This window comes from Brassica napus, chromosome C8 (genome assembly GCF_020379485.1).
Source record: "Brassica napus cultivar Da-Ae chromosome C8, Da-Ae, whole genome shotgun sequence".
NCBI lineage: Eukaryota > Viridiplantae > Streptophyta > Magnoliopsida > Brassicales > Brassicaceae > Brassica > Brassica napus.
Window position 1 is genome coordinate 42,702,813 of NC_063451.1, and position 21,553 is coordinate 42,724,365.

A 21,553-nucleotide genomic window follows, 5' to 3' on the forward strand; every position below is an offset into this window, starting at 1 on the left:
GCTAGCTAGTAAGGATTATGTTGATAGTTTGTGACATCTTTCTCCAAAATGAGTTGGAGTTGTTATGTTTCAGATGAATTTATCTCCCCCACACCCCCCCCCCCCCCCCCCCCCCCCCCCCCCCCCCAAATATTTTGACCATTTTGCCATACTTTACCAAAGTAAGATCTTCACTCCATAATCCCTTCACAGTTTTTCCTTAAAATGACTAGCTGTGCAATTAGTGGTGGATTAGTTATTAAGTTATTTATTTGAATTGATATCTATCTAATACTAAAAGGGTTATATAAGAAGTAGGGAGGCTGTCCACGTCAGCAATTAATTCAAGCCAATAAAAACACTTTATTCTGCCACGTCATAACAGCCTCAAGTCGACAAGTATAAAAATCTGATAACATCTCTGGACCAATAATAATTTTCAGTGGCCCACTTGAACCCCATCTCAGAAAAACCTAAACTCTAATAACAAACAATAATTATCCGTCAATTTTTTTTCTTCGTCGTTTGGAGGACTCACTGCAATTCACCGTTATCACACACAACCCACACTTCCTCATTCAATTATTTTCTTAACTCATTCCTTGATGGTTTCGTTTCAACTTCCGCTGTTTCTCCTCCTTTATAATTGAATGACGACGACGTAGTTCACCTTAAAGTAGGCCAGATTCTTCCGGATCCGTGACAAAGCGTCGGTGAGGGATTCAGGTCGCGCCATGGAGCTCCGATCGACGAGCTCTGCCAATGGGCGGCGTTGTGATAAGAAGTCGCGGATCGAGGTGGATAGGCGTGAGAAGAAGGTATGGAAGGCGGGAGTGTTGATTGGTGGCTGAGATTGAACAGCTTGCTGATTGGTGACAGGGAGCAGTGGTGGAGTGGACATGGCGGTGGCGCGTGAGGTTAGGTACGACTGATTTGGGCGAGAGGTTTGGATCTTAAGATTGGAAAACAAAGAAGTGCAACTGGTGGATCAGATCTGAGAGAGAAGCCATGAAAGAAGAATAGAAGAGAGGTGGTGAATGTGAGCGTGCGAGGAAAGGGTGTGATGAGGATGATGTCTGTGTGAGAGAGAAAAAAAAGCCAAAGAGTGTTCTGTCTCAATACATAAGGTTGCGCCGGCCAATACCTTCAAGTCACGGGTTCGACATTTCCGTTTGCTTTTTTTTTGGAGATCCTTATACCTTTGTTAATCAAACTAGACATGGCAAATTAAATACCAAACCAAATTACAAAAGTAAACCAAAAATATGAATAACTATTTTTTATATTTCTAACATCCAAAATATTTGGAGTTAAAAATCAAATGAATACTAAAAAATATAATTTAGATTTAAAACTATTTTAAAACTAAAATATTTAATTTACCTATTTTCAAATTATTTGGTGTATTTAAAATAATTGAAATAATCTGATTTATTTCTCTTTTTATTTGAACCATCCAAACTATTCAATATTTATAAAATATATCAAATATATCTAAATTATTATTTATGAAGTGATTTTTAATATTCGATCTCTCATGTTAAAAGTTAGAGTGACTAATATCTATGTTACTCTTAATAAATAATTAATACTATCTATTATGTTAGACATTGTCAAAAAATAAAAACAAATTTAAAAATAGAGAAAATGGCTAGGATAGCATTAAATTTTTTTTTTGTCACAAATATACCCTCTAAGAATAAAAATGACCAAAATAGCACTTAATGTTTTATCAAAAGAGATACATATACACTTATATCTCAATGGTAAATTAATTTAGACATTAGGGTTTAGAGTTAAGGGGTGGAGTTTAGGGTTTAGGGTTTAGAGTTTAGGTTTTAGGGTTTAGAGTTGGGGAATGGGGTTTTGGGATAAGATTTCAAATTTTGAAAAATTAAAAAAAAATAAAATTTTCAAAAATAAAATGATATTTTGGTCATTTTAGTTTTTGAGAGCTATTTTTGTGACAGAAACTTAGAAATGTCATATTTTGGAGATTTGCCCTTAAAAATAAAAATATAATTATTCTATATACTGTGTTATTATCAAGGCAAATCAAAGCTATAGAAAAACAAAAAAACTCTCCAAACATCTTTCTATTTTTTATTCATGTCTTAATAATTTTTTATATTACGTCTTCAAATTAATTCTTCCGCCAAAGTCTATCCTCATCAATTAATTCATAAACTGGAAAAATCGGTGTACAACATATAATAAAATCTTAATTTAAATAAACAATGAAATTTGATTTTTTCATAGCTAATCATCTAAAATTAAAATATTTAAAAGCATTTTCCGCGCGTAGCGCGGACAAAGATTCTAGTAGTTCTAATATTTTAAAGATTTACGCCACATAGGCATATACTTTAAATATATTGCTTATATTTTCATTTAACTCTAGTGAAATTACAAATAAAACAAAATTTAAAATATTTAGTGAAAGTAAGAAAAAATGATTAAGATGAATATTTTTTGTAATTTTCTTGTATTAATGCGAAAAGAATATAAATCTTAAGATATTTCAATAAATATCTGACGACATATATATCTATAAATATAGATATATATAATTAATAAACAAAATATATTTGTTCATTCTATATTATATCATTCTAGCATTTAGCACCAAAGCTAGGAAACTTAAAACCAGAAGGACATTGTTTATCGATATTTAAGAAGAAGATCTCCTCCACTGAAAACAAACATAAAATAAACTAGAAAATGATTACAAATCATAAAGAAAATGCATATATCAAGGAGCTACAAAGTGAAGATCAGAAATATAAATAAATGAGAAAGAAACAATTTTATTGACATCGAATGGACAAAAGGTGGAATAAGAAGGGACCATCGTCTCCATTTTCAGAAGTCCTTTGGTGTTTGTGGTATCACTTAATAAAAATAAATTTGATCCCAAATACTTACATTAAGGTCTTGGTCCTGCGGTAGTCTTTGGATCAACTTTCTTTACTAATACTAAAGTACATATGATTTGAGTGGACGCAACTAAAATAGCATCTCAGGGACTAACACGTCAAACGTAACAAATATAATTAGTGCATCAGTAATTTGAAATTCTAGTCTAAATAAGATGAAACTTGGAGGCTGGAGCGACAAATAAAAGATATGTGCTAGTCTATTTTTTCTGTTGACTGAGCCCTCCTTTTATAGTTGGGAAGTGTTCCGACGACAAAAGATAGTTCGTCGTCCTTGTTGTCAAGGTTATATATTCATTTTATCGGGTTAAGTCATATATTCCCTGTAACATAGATGCAGCTCGCTTCATCCTAAAGCATTATATACCGTTTAAGCACTGTAATGACCCACCTCCACTATCCCCACTATCTCCACCATCTCCACCATCCCCACCACTCCCACCATCTCCACCATCCCCAACTTCTTTAAAGAGAAAGAGAGAGAGGAGAGGAGAGAGAGAGAGAAAGAGAGAGAAAGCTCACCTGAGCTCGTCGCCGGAGCAACCGTGTGCCGTGATCACGTTCAGCTTGCCACCCCCGATAAACGCCCTAGGTAACCGCCGAAAACCGCATTTCTTAAGCTCATTTTCGTTTCCGTTTAGTAAATCACCCATAACTTCCTAACCATTGATCATATCGTACATCCAAGGCCATCATCGTGTTCCTCTCGTCGAGACGAAGCCGTAGACACCAACCACGCCTCAAACGGAGCCCGGACGAAGCCGCACGCGCCTCCCGAAGATTCGCCCCGGCGCGCGCGTGAAACGCACGCGCCACCGCCTTCCGCCGGAGCCACCGCGGAGAGAGATGATGTCTGTGTGAGAGAGAAAAAAAAGCCAAAGAGTGTTCTGTCTCAATACATAAGGTTGCGCCGGCCAATACCTTCAAGTCACGGGTTCGACATTTCCGTTTGCTTTTTTTTTGGAGATCCTTATACCTTTGTTAATCAAACTAGACATGGCAAATTAAATACCAAACCAAATTACAAAAGTAAACCAAAAATATGAATAACTATTTTTTATATTTCTAACATCCAAAATATTTGGAGTTAAAAATCAAATGAATACTAAAAAATATAATTTAGATTTAAAACTATTTTAAAACTAAAATATTTAATTTACCTATTTTCAAATTATTTGGTGTATTTAAAATAATTGAAATAATCTGATTTATTTCTCTTTTTATTTGAACCATCCAAACTATTCAATATTTATAAAATATATCAAATATATCTAAATTATTATTTATGAAGTGATTTTTAATATTCGATCTCTCATGTTAAAAGTTAGAGTGACTAATATCTATGTTACTCTTAATAAATAATTAATACTATCTATTATGTTAGACATTGTCAAAAAATAAAAACAAATTTAAAAATAGAGAAAATGGCTAGGATAGCATTAAATTTTTTTTTGTCACAAATATACCCTCTAAGAATAAAAATGACCAAAATAGCACTTAATGTTTTATCAAAAGAGATACATATACACTTATATCTCAATGGTAAATTAATTTAGACATTAGGGTTTAGAGTTAAGGGGTGGAGTTTAGGGTTTAGGGTTTAGAGTTTAGGTTTTAGGGTTTAGAGTTGGGGAATGGGGTTTTGGGATAAGATTTCAAATTTTGAAAAATTAAAAAAAAATAAAATTTTCAAAAATAAAATGATATTTTGGTCATTTTAGTTTTGAGAGCTATTTTTGTGACAGAAACTTAGAAATGTCATATTTTGGAGATTTGCCCTTAAAAATAAAAATATAATTATTCTATATACTGTGTTATTATCAAGGCAAATCAAAGCTATAGAAAAACAAAAAAACTCTCCAAACATCTTTCTATTTTTTATTCATGTCTTAATAATTTTTTATATTACGTCTTCAAATTAATTCTTCCGCCAAAGTCTATCCTCATCAATTAATTCATAAACTGGAAAAATCGGTGTACAACATATAATAAAATCTTAATTTAAATAAACAATGAAATTTGATTTTTTCATAGCTAATCATCTAAAATTAAAATATTTAAAAGCATTTTCCGCGCGTAGCGCGGACAAAGATTCTAGTAGTTCTAATATTTTAAAGATTTACGCCACATAGGCATATACTTTAAATATATTGCTTATATTTTCATTTAACTCTAGTGAAATTACAAATAAAACAAAATTTAAAATATTTAGTGAAAGTAAGAAAAAATGATTAAGATGAATATTTTTTGTAATTTTCTTGTATTAATGCGAAAAGAATATAAATCTTAAGATATTTCAATAAATATCTGACGACATATATATCTATAAATATAGATATATATAATTAATAAACAAAATATATTTGTTCATTCTATATTATATCATTCTAGCATTTAGCACCAAAGCTAGGAAACTTAAAACCAGAAGGACATTGTTTATCGATATTTAAGAAGAAGATCTCCTCCACTGAAAACAAACATAAAATAAACTAGAAAATGATTACAAATCATAAAGAAAATGCATATATCAAGGAGCTACAAAGTGAAGATCAGAAATATAAATAAATGAGAAAGAAACAATTTTATTGACATCGAATGGACAAAAGGTGGAATAAGAAGGGACCATCGTCTCCATTTTCAGAAGTCCTTTGGTGTTTGTGGTATCACTTAATAAAAATAAATTTGATCCCAAATACTTACATTAAGGTCTTGGTCCTGCGGTAGTCTTTGGATCAACTTTCTTTACTAATACTAAAGTACATATGATTTGAGTGGACGCAACTAAAATAGCATCTCAGGGACTAACACGTCAAACGTAACAAATATAATTAGTGCATCAGTAATTTGAAATTCTAGTCTAAATAAGATGAAACTTGGAGGCTGGAGCGACAAATAAAAGATATGTGCTAGTCTATTTTTTCTGTTGACTGAGCCCTCCTTTTATAGTTGGGAAGTGTTCCGACGACAAAAGATAGTTCGTCGTCCTTGTTGTCAAGGTTATATATTCATTTTATCGGGTTAAGTCATATATTCCCTGTAACATAGATGCAGCTCGCTTCATCCTAAAGCATTATATACCGTTTAAGCACTGTAATGACCCACCTCCACTATCCCCACTATCTCCACCATCTCCACCATCCCCACCACTCCCACCATCTCCACCATCCCCAACTTCTTTAAAGAGAAAGAGAGAGAGGGAGAGAGAGAGAGAAAGAGAGAGAAAGCTCACCTGAGCTCGTCGCCGGAGCAACCGTGTGCCGTGATCACGTTCAGCTTGCCACCCCCGATAAACGCCCTAGGTAACCGCCGAAAACCGCATTTCTTAAGCTCATTTTCGTTTCCGTTTAGTAAATCACCCATAACTTCCTAACCATTGATCATATCGTACATCCAAGGCCATCATCGTGTTCCTCTCGTCGAGACGAAGCCGTAGACACCAACCACGCCTCAAACGGAGCCCGGACGAAGCCGCACGCGCCTCCCGAAGATTCGCCCCGGCGCGCGCGTGAAACGCACGCGCCACCGCCTTCCGCCGGAGCCACCGCGAGTTCCGGCCACGCGCCGCCGTCTCCGACCAATGTTCGCCGGAGCTGCCGTGACCGACCACCGTCCGTCCGCCGCCGAGAAGCCGCCGCCGCGTCGCCGCCTCGCCGCCGTCGCCGCCGTTGATTTACCGGTAAGCCGCCGGCCACCGACACCGGTGACTCGCCGGTGACTCGCCAACTCGGCCGAGTCAACCCGGTGAGTCAACTCGGTGACTCGGTCAACCTGTGGTTTGACCGGTTTAAATCGATTTCGATTCGGTTAGGTTAAACCGGTCGGTTAAAATCAATTGGATATCGGTTAGGGAAAACCGGATTAATTAATTAATTAATTAATTAATTAATTAATTAAATAATTAATCTTTAACCAGCGGGTTGACTTTTCCGTAAATACCCGTTTTAAACCGTTCGAAAGGCGTTCTGACTCGAAATTTTGATCTGATTTCAGATTTGGAGTCCATTTGAGCAGCTGGAGTTCATAGATATCTCTTATTATTGCTAAGGTGAGGGTCTATTCCCGAACTCCTCTTATTTGGCTTAGGACCTCGAATAAGTATAATTTATTTCTAATGTGTGAAATCGAGTCTGTCATTGCTTGTTTAGTTTTAGGTTCTTTGCATAAACCGGAACTAGGGAGTTAGAGGATTCAACATTGATTGTTTCACTTAATGTAAATTCCTAGCTAGGATTGTTTTTGTTTGGAGACGGATACAGAGTCGGACTGCTGTATGCCGGATTGTATGGAGGTCACGGCCAACTTTAGTCGACCGGTTGAGCCGTAGACTGGAAGTGTCGATAAATCGTCTACGGGCGTGTGTTACCGAGCACTTTTTTCGGTGTGTGTATGAACCGAGCACCTTTTCGGTAGTGTTTTGGCCTGTTAGTGGGCGGCGAGTGAGCACCTCGCTAGGACCATTGTTTGTTGCTTGAGTACTTTAGGTACTGTGTTTGACATGCATTAGAATTAAATTATATTTATTCGGAGTGCTATGTCCGGGTCCATGGACTTCGGGGTAGCATCCCATACCTCGCTGAGCGATTCCCCTGTCGCTCACCCCTCATTCTTTCCCCCTTTTAGGTGAGACCAATGAGCAGGAGTGATTATCGGACCGGTGCTATTGGGCTTTTGGGCTTCTATCGCTTTTACCGCTTTTATCTTTATCGGGCCTTTAGGCCTTTGGACTTTTATCGTCTATGTTATTCCTATTTCAGACTTTCGGTTTATATCGTATTTTATATTTCGGATGTTATCGATGTTGGGCTTTTAGGCCTTTTGTTACCGTATTGACTTTTATATTATATGAAGATTATTATTATTTGAGTTGTATTATTATTTTATTTCTGTTTTTATCAATTTATTATATTTTGAAAGTGGCGGGTGTTACAATTAATTAATAGTTGGGAAGTGTTCCGACGACAAAAGATAGTTCGTCGTCCTTGTTGTCAAGGTTATATATTCATTTTATCGGGTTAAGACATATATTCCCTGTAACATAGATGCAGCTCGCTTCATCCTAAAGCATTATATACCGTTTAAGCACCCTTCCCTGCGGGTATAGACTCGAGCTCGTCACAGCACTTTCATCGTCATTTTTTGTTCTGTAGCGAGCCGGGCTTTTCTTCTTCGTCAATTCTGCAAGTTAAATGATTTTTTTCTAGAACTAATGCGAAACCCACCTCGAATACACCGTCTTTAGTACTGCATTTTGATTGAATGGAGGATAGAACACGTTTTTGATCAAAACAAATACGAAACCATGTTGTAATATATACATCAACATTTTATTGTAAAGTAAGAATCAATGGTGAAGTCCGAATTCATGAAAATTACGTACTCGATCAGAAGTATGTACGTCATCGTATATTATTATCATTATTAGAATTGTTTTTTTTTACCAGAAAAAAAATTGTTACTTTTGGAAAATGATTATTAGGAGTGTTAATGTTTTTTTCTCGTTTCTTTTTGGTATTCATTTCATCCAAAAACTCAGGTAAGATAAGGTACTCTAATTAGAAATGAATTTATGTATGCTTCTGTGAAGGTCAAACGCGAAAGAATTAGTGGCCATCTACATGACTACATAATATAAATTTTGGGAGCTTGAAAAGTACCAATTTTTGGATGAAGGTGTTACCTATGAATTAAGAAAAGTTGTGGGAATGACAACAACTTAGCATGGACTTTCTCAAGAGATCAAATTTATTATTTATCAAATCATTATATTTTCAATCGTTTATTCATGGATCTAGTTTGTATAACCCCTTCATGCTTCATGGCCTTTTTTATATTTCAATATTGATTAAAGGCCAAAGAAAGATGGTAATGAAGAAAGCGAGATCGAGACACTAGGGGCCAGGGGATGATTCATCGGACAAGCGGTCTGATTCATCTTTTTTATTTTTAGTCTGTGATATCTCGAATTTATGAAAGAGTCCAAACTAATTTCTAAATAAAAGTGTTAGTTCATAGATGAACTCTTTCTCCATATATTCAAATGGATTTTAAATGATAGACTTATATTCACATGACATAATGTAATGGGATGCCTTTGAACATTTTTAAATTCATCGTTTATCTAACCACAGGGTGGTGGGCTAGTGGTCTTGAGGTAGTTACAACACCGATACGGACCCGAGTTCGAATACTCCCTGTGGCCACGGAACGCTTTACGCCCTCCCCAAGTTTAAAGTTTTCGCGGCGTTGGTGCCGGGTCCTTGGGTAATGGGTATTAGTGCCGGTTGGTTCCGGGCCAGGGGGATTAGACGGTTGGCAATCGGAAACCAGGTGCGGATTACGGGCCTTCGGGCAATCGGAAACCACTTGCGGATTACGGGTCGCCGATTGAACCTCCTGTTAAAAAAAAAAAAAAATCGTTTATCTGACTTTTTTATTCATTGTTTTATATATGTAGCGTAAAAAATCATATATGTCGCAGCGTAAGAAAAATTAAATTTTGCTTTCACTGAAATGAAAACATATACTACATCAAATAACGTTAAATTTGTCAGGTGAATTCGAATATCATTCATCTATTAGTTCGATATATTTACTTGATTCACATATATTTTAATATCTATAGATTTCCATCAGTTTTATTATATATTCAAATCTTTACAACACATTAATTTTACATTTAAAATATTTGTTAAGTAAGACTTTCTAACAATTATTAAAAATCATTGAATAATTAATTAATTAGATCTCTATAGCCTTTCATGTATAATATTCTACATATAATTGTTGCCTAAGGTATATGCATGGAATATAACTAAACCGTACGTCTACGTACATTTCCTCAAATTTTAACTACCTTTGGTTACCACTAGTTTAGGTATATTATAAACATTTAGAAAACAGAACATCAATGGTGGTACATTAAAAATTATCTTATACAAAAACGAATTAAGTTTGAGCCCTCTCCATGATGATATATCATTTTATATTTAACAAACTAATTTTATTAACATAATAATATAATTTTCAAAAAATAGTTATTACAAAATTATGTAATGTAATCTAACATCTTTTTATATTTGAAATTGTTGTATATTTATATATTGAATAATCTACGTTTATTTTCATATAAAAGTATAATTACATATGAATGAAAATCAAAATGAGATAATGTTTTTATTTAGGAAAAATGATTGCTGACTACATGAAGTATTGGTTATCACATGGCTAACCATGCAAACTAAACAAATGTATACTTAGCTACACGAAGTATTTATTATGCATGGCAACATCCCTCAACTTTATGATGTTATGTAGTTAGCATCACGAGTTTAATTCCATATCAAAAAAATGATGTGTATGTTAGAGACCGTTTAAATCTCTCGTTACAACAACGAAAATGTGACGTACCTGATGGTAATTTACCTAATTAGATTTTGACCAGTGTTTTAAAATCGTAAAAATATTTTTAACAAAATCTAATTTACAAAATCAAAACAGAGTTTTTCATAAACAGAAATTCCATTCATTTAAACTAAGTAAACATTTCATATTAGATTCTTATTATTTGATTATTTTTATTCTTAAAAGTATATAATTAATAATTATATACGCAAGATTATGTTTGGTATAAGTTGAGGGATGTTGTCATGCATAACATATACTTCGTGTGGCTAGGTATATATTAATTTAGTTTGCATGGTTAGCCATGTGGTGACCAATACTTCATGTAGCTAGCAATCACTTTTCCTTTTATTTAATCCATTATTTTGATTCCGTTCAAGTTTAATTTTGAATACTTTTATCATCTGAATGTAGTTAATCTGTCTTTCAACTCGTTTTCCAGTGGTTGTCCTTCGTGTTTACTGAAATATGTTAATCCGTCCTTTTAATCTATTCACAATAGCTTTAAATATTCTACATATTCTGATAGAATAACTCACAAAACAATGAATCAAGAAATATAGATCCTAATCTATCACATCATATGAAAAATATTTATTTAAATATTTTAATTATTATCAAGTTAAAATATCTATTATAATATTTGTATCAGCTTAGTTTAATGTAATTAAACTAATAATTTTATCCATGGTTTATATACTAAACGGAAAAGATAATAACTGAATAAAATATAAATTACTTTTATTAGCTAATAAGTTAATATCCATTTGTGATCAAATGTATTTTACTGTTCACTTTTAATAATTGTGTGTTTGGATTAAATTATCTTTAATGAAATTATAGTATATTTTTATTAACTTCCCAGAACATTTCAGTAATATAAAAAATATTTAAATGTTATTTCTAAATAGTGATATTTAATTTACAGTATATATATCTTATTATATAAAGTTTGGTTATTCAAAGTTGCTAATTAACATGTGACATGTGTTAATTTATCTCATAATTAAAAATATGTATACTAAGATATTAACAAAAACAAATTTTATTAAAATTTTTATTATATATATTATTTAATAGTAATTTTTCTTTTTTTAAATCATAATCAAAAGATTATTGCAAAAGATTATTTTTAATAGATAATTGTATTTTAAACAATTATGACAAAAAATAGCTACAAATATTTCACATCTATATTCCACATATTATTTTTAACAAACGCAATAATATTTACATGAAAAGTATTATCTGAGTATTTTCTTTTAATTTCTTGATACAACTCAACTTCTTATTATCCTTATTACATTTTATGATGCTAGCATAACTTCTAATTTTGATGTTAATGTCGTACATGAGTATGTGTGTATATGATAAATATGTGTTTGTATGTATAAGACAAAATATATAAATAATTAAACAGAATTTGTCTATTAAAATAAAATAGTTGTATAAAAATCTAAAAGAAATAAAATAATTAATTTCCTTTTTAAAAGTCTAAATAAAATAAAAACGTAAATATAATCTTATTTTTCTTATAATTAAATAACTTTACTTTTTAATAATTTTGTGTTAAAAAATGTAAACCAAAATTAACTTCAAATATTTCACCAATATGATTGTGATATGTGTCAAATAAAAAATTAGATTGTGAATGTATCAATAAAACTTCCCTTATGTGAAAATAACTTCTTCTTTTTCCTAAAATCTTACATAAAAGAGATTTCTAAAAGAAAATTATTTTCTAATCTTAACCAATTAAGAATTTTTTTTTTACTAAAGAGAATTGTAAAATTTTATTTAATAGCAATTTTTACTTCAAAAATTTAATGATAAACTTGATAGTAACAATTATTCAATTTACAAGAAAAATTGTTAAAATACTAATGATATTGAAAAAAACGAATTTTGAAAATTGCAACATTTAAAAATAGTTGATATTAACTTGAAAAAGTTATTTGTTAGAATTTTTTTTTTAAAACAAATCCTCGACAAAGTATAATAGTAAAAGATTATGTAATATTTATTTCTTTTTCTAAAATCCTACAAAACTGTAAAAGAATATTTGATAGTTGTTTTCTTTTTTTATAAAATAAATCCTAAACAAAAGAAATTTGTATAATATTTTTAAGTTCTAACAAAAAAAAGAATTGTAAAAATTTATTTGATATTATTTTTAAGAGAGTGTTTGATGATGAACATGACACTGAAAATCATTTAATGAACAAAAGAAGTGTAAAATTAGTATTGATACGAATTGTAAAAATATCAATTTTAAAAATATTTATTAATAACTAAAAATAATTATTTGATAGCAGTATATTTTTTTTATGAAATTCTAAAGAGAAGATAATTGTAATAGATTATATGACAATAATTTACCATTTTAAAAATCTTAAACAAAATTGTAAAAGAATATTTAATATTTTTTTAGTTGTATATAAAAAGGAGATTTATAAAATAGAATGTTTTCCTTTTTTAAAAAGTCCTAGAAAAATAAAATTTTAAAGACTTATTTAATAAAACATTAAATTAGTACGTAAGAACATGTATAATATTGTCATTGATTCGATTGGTGTATTTAACTTTCATTTCGTTTTTACTTTTCATTTCTTATTTCGGATTGTGTTCAGTTTAAATGTTTATGTATAGTATTTTCTCTAATTCTTAGTATAAAGTTTATAACAACTTATCTATGCACCATGATTATAAAATACAAATATTAACTTGAACTTATGTGTGAAAATGTTTTAATTATAAAATAAATATCTAACAACATATGCAAAAAATAATCATAATACTATAATAAAATGTTTTATTCTTTTTTTTTTTGATAATCCAGGGGTTCCCCACTTACGTGGATCATTCCCCAGGGCCCGGTTAGGCAGCGGTCCACTTCACCCGGGAGGGCTTTACCTGGACTGGGGACAAGGCCCAACACCCAGTACCGCATTTGGTGACAGAATGGGCAGTTCGACTCCGCCTGGCGTCGAACCCGTGAGCATGACAATTGGCCCACAGGGTCCTTACCAAGTGAGCTACCTCATCCCGTCAAAAATGATTTATTCTTTGATGGTTTATTAAATTAAAACATCAAACAAAAAAAATGATTTATTCTTTGATGGTTTATTAAATTAAAACATCAAACAAAAACCAGTTGCAACGCAACGGGCTCATATCTTGTATTTAATATAGTTTTGTGTAGGAGCATTGTTTTTTGTTATCCTCTAAAGGTTGCTCACGGTTGAGGAAAAACGTGGGAAACACCTTTTGGGTTTAATTTTAAGATGATCCATTTCACTTGTTATTTTCTATGGGTTTGGAACTTTTCTAACGTCAAATTTCAAATGAAACTTTTTACCAAAAAAAAAAAAAAATTCAAGTGAAACAAAAAAAAAAAAAAACATAAGAGAGGCTTGAATATGAATACACAAACTAATGTATGGATTAATGTATATATATATATATATAATATGATAACTACGTATTTGTAGTTTAATCATTTAATGCCCTTGTCCTGATGAAACTGAGAGTTTCTACATATAAAGATTACATCACATAAAAAAAGAAGGGAAATTTGGAAAAAAACAACAACTAATCTATGCTATTGTACTCTTAGTACAAAATCAATTTTCCACTTTTTGACTTTCACTACCCTTTTTGTAACTAAAAATTCATACCATTATATTTACCATGCAAAAAAATTAAGAAAAATATAAAACATGAAGTAGTCAGACATGTTCATATATGAAAAATATTTTTGGATTAAAAAATAATTAGAATAGTAAGTTCAAAAAGGGGCTAAAAGTGTTAGAATATCAGATCTAACATCTACGAAGACTTAGAAAATGCAGTCTATATAAGACACAATGATCTACCATACATAGAATGCGCAATACACCAAAAACACAGTGATCTACCATACGTAGAATGTGCAATACACCGAAAACATATCCATCTAGTGTGGAAGAATAACAAATCTACAATTCCTTCTATGTTCTGTATTTTTGGTATATCACATGACATACTAAATATTCTCATATCTGTCTTGACATAACATACATTCTACGCAGTTTTTTTTACCTATAAACTCAGTATTCTCTATCTAAGAGTTTATCTCTTTTCTAACATTGGTAGAATGTAAGTTCTACTAGATTTTTAAACAAAATCCGAAAATTTAGGAAAAAACGGTTACATAATATTTCCTAAATCTATTAAAATGTTTTTTTGTTTCCTTTTTAAATATTGTTCCCTGAATTTGAGTTTTTTTCATTGGACGACGGGATCCATGGTTGATGATTGGCTGAAATGATGCTAAGCTTGGTTTGTGCCCGTGATGCCAATTATAAAGACTAATAATATCATTTCCTAATTGGTTAGCAGATCGAAAAGTTCACATAACTGATCTCTAGATTAAGATTCGAATTGTTGTATTAGTGGCTTACGATTGATGAAAATCCAGATGGTTCTGTCAAAGAAATAGTTCTTGATGGGATTGTATCTTCACCATTAAGGAGACACCAGTCTCTAAAGAAGCAGTGGGAAGAGTTGGGAAGCTGCTCCACGGTTATTAACAGGCATCGATATCTCTTAACATCATTGCTTCTTTTGGCATTCCTCTGCACTGTTTATCTTTATTTTACTGTTACTTTAGGTGCTAGGCACTCCTCCTGTTATGGCTTGACTGGAAACAACAAGGCTATCTTTCAAAGCCATCTCTAAAGGGAAACTCAAATTGTTTTAATAAATTGTTCTTGTACTACTGCGTTCTTTTTTTCGTTTATTGATTCAGTGATTCTATAATGCGATTTGGGTGTGCTAGTTGTTTCTTGCGTCTAGATATACTAAGTTTGTGTTAACAGAATTTATAAGCACCAAGCCCGTCTAGCTCCAGTTGGTAGAGCTCAATGCTCTTAACCTTGTGGTTGTCGGTTCGAGTCCCCATGGTGGGCGTATTATTTTTTAAGTCAGTTGCTCTGGTTAACTCCGATGTGTGAAAACTCCCATTTTATATGGTATAAAGACGGTGGTGGGCTTTTTATCATTTGCGTTTACCAAAACATGGTTGAATTTAAAGTTTGCAGATTGTTGACTTTAGAATTTTGCAATTCTCAAACGCTTGATTCACTGTGTGGGAAATCACTTAACTTTTGTTCAAGCCAACGATAACAATGCCCTATTGTTGCCTCTCAATCTACCTAGCAATCAAGCAAAAAAAAAACACAAAATCATTCTGCAGATTCAGACACATCAATCTTTTCTAGGCTACCTTCAAATTCTTGTGTTTCCTGAGCAAAACCATCAAACTCAATGAGAGAATTTGCCCAACAATGCAGCCTCCCATAGCTCCATAACACACACATATAGGCCTCTCCTGTTAAAAAGAATAATTGGTATAAGCATACCAAGCTCTCGGATGTAGTTCCAGAGAACGATATATTACCTGCCACGGCCTTTCCCAGTCGAGTCGCATAGGCTAAGCTCCAAACCATCCTCGAACAATTGCTGCATATGCTGGAATAACAATAATATATTATGTATTTCCACTTGGTCTAAAAGAAGAATAAAATACGTTACAGAAATATATAGCCTACTTTATCGAAGCGAATGCACGATGCTAATCAGTCCACGATGCACCAAAAACTGCAGTTGCTGGTTTGAACTATGAAATTGAAAATTATTAGAGACAATCAAAGTATTGTTCCAACAATAAACTTGAATCAATTTGAGTTTCTAAGCCATTCAGTCAGTATTTTACTAATACATGCACATCAACAAAATCTTTTTAAAAAATCATAATCGAAAAGGGAATCTCAAAACCTAACCTTTCAATTTTGGGGAAAAAGAACTGAGATGAAAATCGAACACCTACATTCTTAATCAGATATGAAAGCTTCGTCTGCCTCGTGTGAACACCAATTTACGCTGTCAGAGAAAACAAGGTCTCTTAGGGTTCATAGAAAAAATAAGGTTGGAAAAACAAGGGAGGAGGAAACAAAAAATACCACAGATGAAGGAGGAAGGAGGAAGGAAAGATGGCACACAACTTAGAGTTCGCAGGAGAACCAAGATGCGCCGGAGAGAACACGTTGACGGCATAGGTCAAACCACCGGCCAACAATCAAACAAGAACATGACCGACGGACCGACCGTCTACCAAGGTTCCTGAACGCTACATGACGGGTTAACGAGCAATCCGGCCAAGGTCACAAAAGTGCAAATCGTAACTAGGCCAGTCCGCCCACTAACACGTCCCGTCAGATCAAAGCCTAAGGCTTCTCAACCCGTACCCCAACCTTACGTTGTGTTAGCTTGGACAAGCTAATATCAGAAACAACAAAGCATTTACATAAAACATCGCTTTATTTATTTTATATATTGTATGGTTCGAAACACACAACATAATATACAAGCGGTGGCATGCCAAGAAAGCGAAAGTACATACTTATAGTCTGAAACGCTTTAACCAAAAAGATGCAAATCTACACCAGCCGGCCTTGCTTCCCGCGACCTCTTCAAGCTCACTATTGGTCACCTGAAACAACAACGAGTGAGGAGTGAGTAATCTAGCATTACTCAGCGAGTTACAATCCCCAACTAACAAATACAACCCCTCGCTATCCCACCCCAAACAATCTAAAGCGAGAGGTTCACCTAACAACACAGCTCAATAACAGAAGCAATATTCGAAATACGCAGCAGTAAACGATAGCAAGATAACTAGCATTATGCTAATTACTAGCTCATCACCAAATTCAACTTCAAATTAAACCAGAGTTTAACAACCCAAAACACGATATAATATATATAGTTAACTTGGGCTCTGGTGACATTAGGTTCCTCCTTCACTATCGGCAATATCATATCTCCCTACCACAAAGGCCAGAAGATGGAACTTTCAATCGACCGCGGCCCATTGTCCTTCGGGTCACCGCGCGACAGCCCACAGTCCTTCGGGTCACTGTCATATAACACCGTCGTGTAATCACTCAGCCATAGGCCATGACCCCGTCTATCTGAGTCTTCCCGATCCAGCGAATAAATGGTTTCCTTGAACCCGCCGGGTACGAGGTCTGAAGGAACACTAACTCACCCCAATATGCCTAGCATTGTGGGTTACACAAATGCTGTCGGCTAATATATGATTAATACTAAACCCGGTAAAAATAACACAAGGTTCCTAGTATTAATCGCCACACAACCAACACATTCCACTTCAAAAATGCCTAGCATTGTGGGTTACACAAATGCTATATGGCCAATATATGATTAATACTAAACCAGGTAAAATAACACAAGGTTCCTAGTATTAATCGTAAATTAACACAATCAATCATATTCTAAAATCTAGCATAAGGACTAATTCCAGAATACCTAACTATCCACAACTTAGCGATATCGTCTAAGCATTCCGCATTCACTAACTAACCAATCAACCTAACCATTAGCATGCTACTACGGTTCTCAAGCAATAACAAGCATGACATCAACTCAATCAACATAACCTCAATTATTAACTAGTCAAACCGTTACTCAGTTAGACCCGGCCTCCTGCCATGATCCAACTTCCAAGTAACGGGACCCTGCATGAAAACAACTCAGCAATCAATTGATTATAACTCACTATTTTTGGTTGACCGTGGCCTTGACCCCAAACCCGACTTCTGTGATCCGAACCCTTTCTCGACCTTCTCAAGTAGACCCACGTCCAGACTGATCTTGAACTGGTCTCCACTATATCTGATATCTCTTCACTTGAACAGAACCTTCTCCAGGTGCTGACTCAAAATCGGCAGACTAACTGTTTTCAAAAACTGCCTAAAAAGCTCGAAAACGATCGGAACCCGAACTTTCTTTCTTTTCTTTCTCTCTCATGTTTTAAAGTAGGTTTGATGTGTTCTAAATGTGTTCAAATGAGAGGGGGTCGTGGGCTATTTATAGGAAACAACAACCAATCAGGAACAAGCCGTGTGGCAGCCCGTGTGTCCGTTCGCATGGCTCCGGACGCATGTGCAGCGACACCTCGTGCTCCACATGGCTGGCTGCATGTCTCAGTCTCATGTAGGATGACACCACGCCCTCTACCTGTCTGGATGCATGGCCTGGCTCCATGCAAGGAGACACCATGTCCTTCACATGTCTGGCCGCATGGCCCGGTCGCTTGCATCGCAACACCTCGTGCTTGGCCAATCCACCTCGTGCTCCACATGTCTTCTTGCATGTACAGGTTGCATGTACTGCAGCACCTCATGCTTCCCTTGACACACACACTGTTAAGAGCCTGCCACCACGTCCTGAACACACACACATCAAGCCACCTCGAGCTTCTCGGTCCATTCGTCTGATTTCGACCTTTCCGGTGAATTTTCGTCCCGCGATCAATCTCAAATATTTTTCTACGCCCGTTCTGATGCTCTGAGTATTTTTAATAAACTCCACTTGGACTCTGTTCTTAAGAGAAAATATTTCCCAAGCTTCCGGCTTCTTCGAAAAATTCCATAATACCGAAATTTAGGGTTTTTCTCCCAATTTCCGGTCTTTTTGTTGTGCTTCCAAAAGTGTCATGCTTCAAACGTCCTTTGAATCAATCTACCGCATTGTCTAACCATTGTCTAGTGGCATACTTGACTCATGGTTTAGACAAGAACAATCTGATCGTCCGCGACTCGACCACGCAAAAGATACTCGACCATTTTTTATTTTTTTATTTTAAAGCGTACACTGGAATCGTCGACCTTCCATGGAGAAGCATTAGAGACAGTTGGATTTTGGGATTTTTTAAATTTATTTACATTTATTATACCATATTATAACTCTATTTAATTATTATTTATATTTTTACATTTTAATTATTTTTGTAAATCTAATTATGAAGGACCAAAATGGGTTTTCCTTATAATATGTACTAAGGGGACATGGATTAATAAAATCATTCTAAGGGGACAATAGCTCAGTTCTTTTGCTCTTTTTCCCCAAATTTCCCAAAAAAGAAAGACTACATCGCATTTCTTTTTAAAAAGATTACACATCGCATAGTACAAGTGTTTAAAAATCTGTGAGACGTGTAAGTATATATGAAGTATTAACAACCATCCGTGAACAAGTGACTCCAGTTTTCTCTTTTTATTTCAACTAATTATATGTCACTAATCCCATTAAAAATACTTAATATGATAGATAACTGAAGGCGAGCATACATCATCTGTTCTTTGCATGTCCCTTCACTTACACTGTCTGGTCGCAGCTTTGTCACAAATTGTTAGGGGTTTGTGTTAACCCAGACTTGAACCCTATAATACACTCGTTCTGCGTAATATGCTTAACAAACTAGATTTATCGCTTGTAAAAATGACATCCCATGCATCTATTTTGTTTGGAGGGAGCAAAACAGTCGAAGGCATTTCAAGGCCTTAATATTAAAACCAGTCTCTTAAATATATGGGAAGGATTTGTCGTTTCATGTATCATGCTCCACTCTATTTTATAGTTTAAAAACAGAACACTGTCTAGTTGATAAAAAAAACAGAACACTGTCTCTGTGTTATTTATTCTGTTTATCTGCTTAAACTCAAAGGAGGAAGGGAGGGGTTCCAAACCCACTGAATAATTTTTTGTTGTTATATTTATAATATTATATTCACCAAAAAAATTGAATAACTTAAGTAAAAACTAATACCTAACTATTCCAAAAAAAAACTATTCAGATTTTTATTTATTTTATTTTGATGCATATTGCTTAAATTTTGTTTTTATTAAAATATAGTTATAATTATATTTGACTAAAAAGATATATTTGTTTTTTTAGTCATTCATGTAATAAATTTCAATATAATTTGATTTATTTTCATTGTTTTGAATTAATTTTATCTGATAAGTAATGTTAATCAGTAAGATACTTTTGTTTCCAATTATTAATATGGTACAAAATTATTAAAATGAAATAAAAATAATTTTATTAAGATAAAAAATAGTTTTAATAATTTTAGTTTATTAAATATATATATTTACAACTAATCTTGTAAAAATCAATATAAATGTAGCACACAAAACCTAAAATTTTAAACAATAATATTATTAAGTTGTTATTAACCAGTTACTAATTTTATTATTTAACATACTATAATTTTAACTAAATTAAAATTTTGTCTTTGAATTTAAGCTATTATTGTTAGTTAAAGGTTATCACGTTTATAAAAAGAAAAAAGTTATCACGTCAAAAAACAATTTGAATTGACATAATTAATCAAAAAACTAAATATAAATATGAAGCAAATTTCTTAACATTTTAGTGTGTGGTTTACTCCACTTTTAATAGACATTTTATTTTAATATTTTTTTATTTGTAGAAAAACAGATATCCAAATTTTTATTTAAAATAACGATCAAATCCAGCCTAAGAAATATTTTTCATATTCATAGTAAAACAGTGACACCAGCAAAATCTGAAGAATAATGAAAGGGTATTATGGGAATATGATTATGATTTAATTTTTATCAAATATAAATATTATTTAAGCACAAAATTATGTGGAATTATTTATGGCGGTGGTTTGGGTCATTGAGATACCTTGGACTCACCTTATCTTTATATTTTCCTTAGTTTGCTTTCAATATTAGTTTTCCAAATTAACTCCTTTAAAATGCTGAACGCAGCCGACATTTGTGATAAAAGAAGTTAAATACTTTTCTGCATTTATAAATAAAATATCTTTGACAAAAGAAATAAGAAATAAGAAAAGAAAATTTGATATGGACAGTTTCGTAATTTTGTGTTGTACCATTGTCAATTCTAAAAAAAATAAGTTATAAAAACACTTAGGGGGGTTATTGGAACATGAATTTATGTGGAATTTGATGATTTTAATAGTTGAGAGAATTTTACAAGTTAACTAGATTTAACAAATTTTATCAAATACTTTTACATAAATTTTCATTACTTGTGTATAGAATTCAATTGATTGTTATTAACTTTTAAAGTAAGAAATTAATGGTGGTAGAAAAAAAAAGTGAAAGAAAATCATTTCAATTAAGACAATTCTTAAACAACTTTTAAAAAAGTTTTTGTCACAAAAAAGATCTCAAGAGATAAAATGTCCAAAAAAATTAATTTCTACTTCTTACTTTATAGATATATAAATAATAATAAAAAATTTTATATAATTTCGAAATATATGTTTTAAATTTGAATTTTTCTAAAAAAATTTGAATTATTATTTTTGAAATGTTTAATTAAAAAATAC

General features: G+C 32.8%; 2 long non-coding RNA genes and 1 pseudogene across 2 annotated transcripts; all 3 read left to right on the forward strand.

Annotated features, from left to right (window-relative positions):
- Positions 1 to 194: 194 nt before the first annotated feature.
- Positions 195 to 4,020, forward strand: LOC125591230. Its single transcript, XR_007327199.1, has 2 exons — positions 195 to 3,507; positions 3,604 to 4,020. It is a non-coding gene; the product is annotated as an uncharacterized LOC125591230 (long non-coding RNA).
- A 649-nt stretch (positions 4,021 to 4,669) lies between these two features.
- On the forward strand, positions 4,670 to 7,773 carry LOC125591229. The gene is made up of 4 exons (XR_007327198.1): positions 4,670 to 6,214; positions 6,311 to 6,591; positions 6,906 to 6,960; positions 7,536 to 7,773. It is a non-coding gene; the product is annotated as an uncharacterized LOC125591229 (long non-coding RNA).
- A 5,504-nt stretch (positions 7,774 to 13,277) lies between these two features.
- On the forward strand, positions 13,278 to 17,334 carry LOC106413446 (annotated as a pseudogene).
- Positions 17,335 to 21,553: the final 4,219 nt, after the last annotated feature.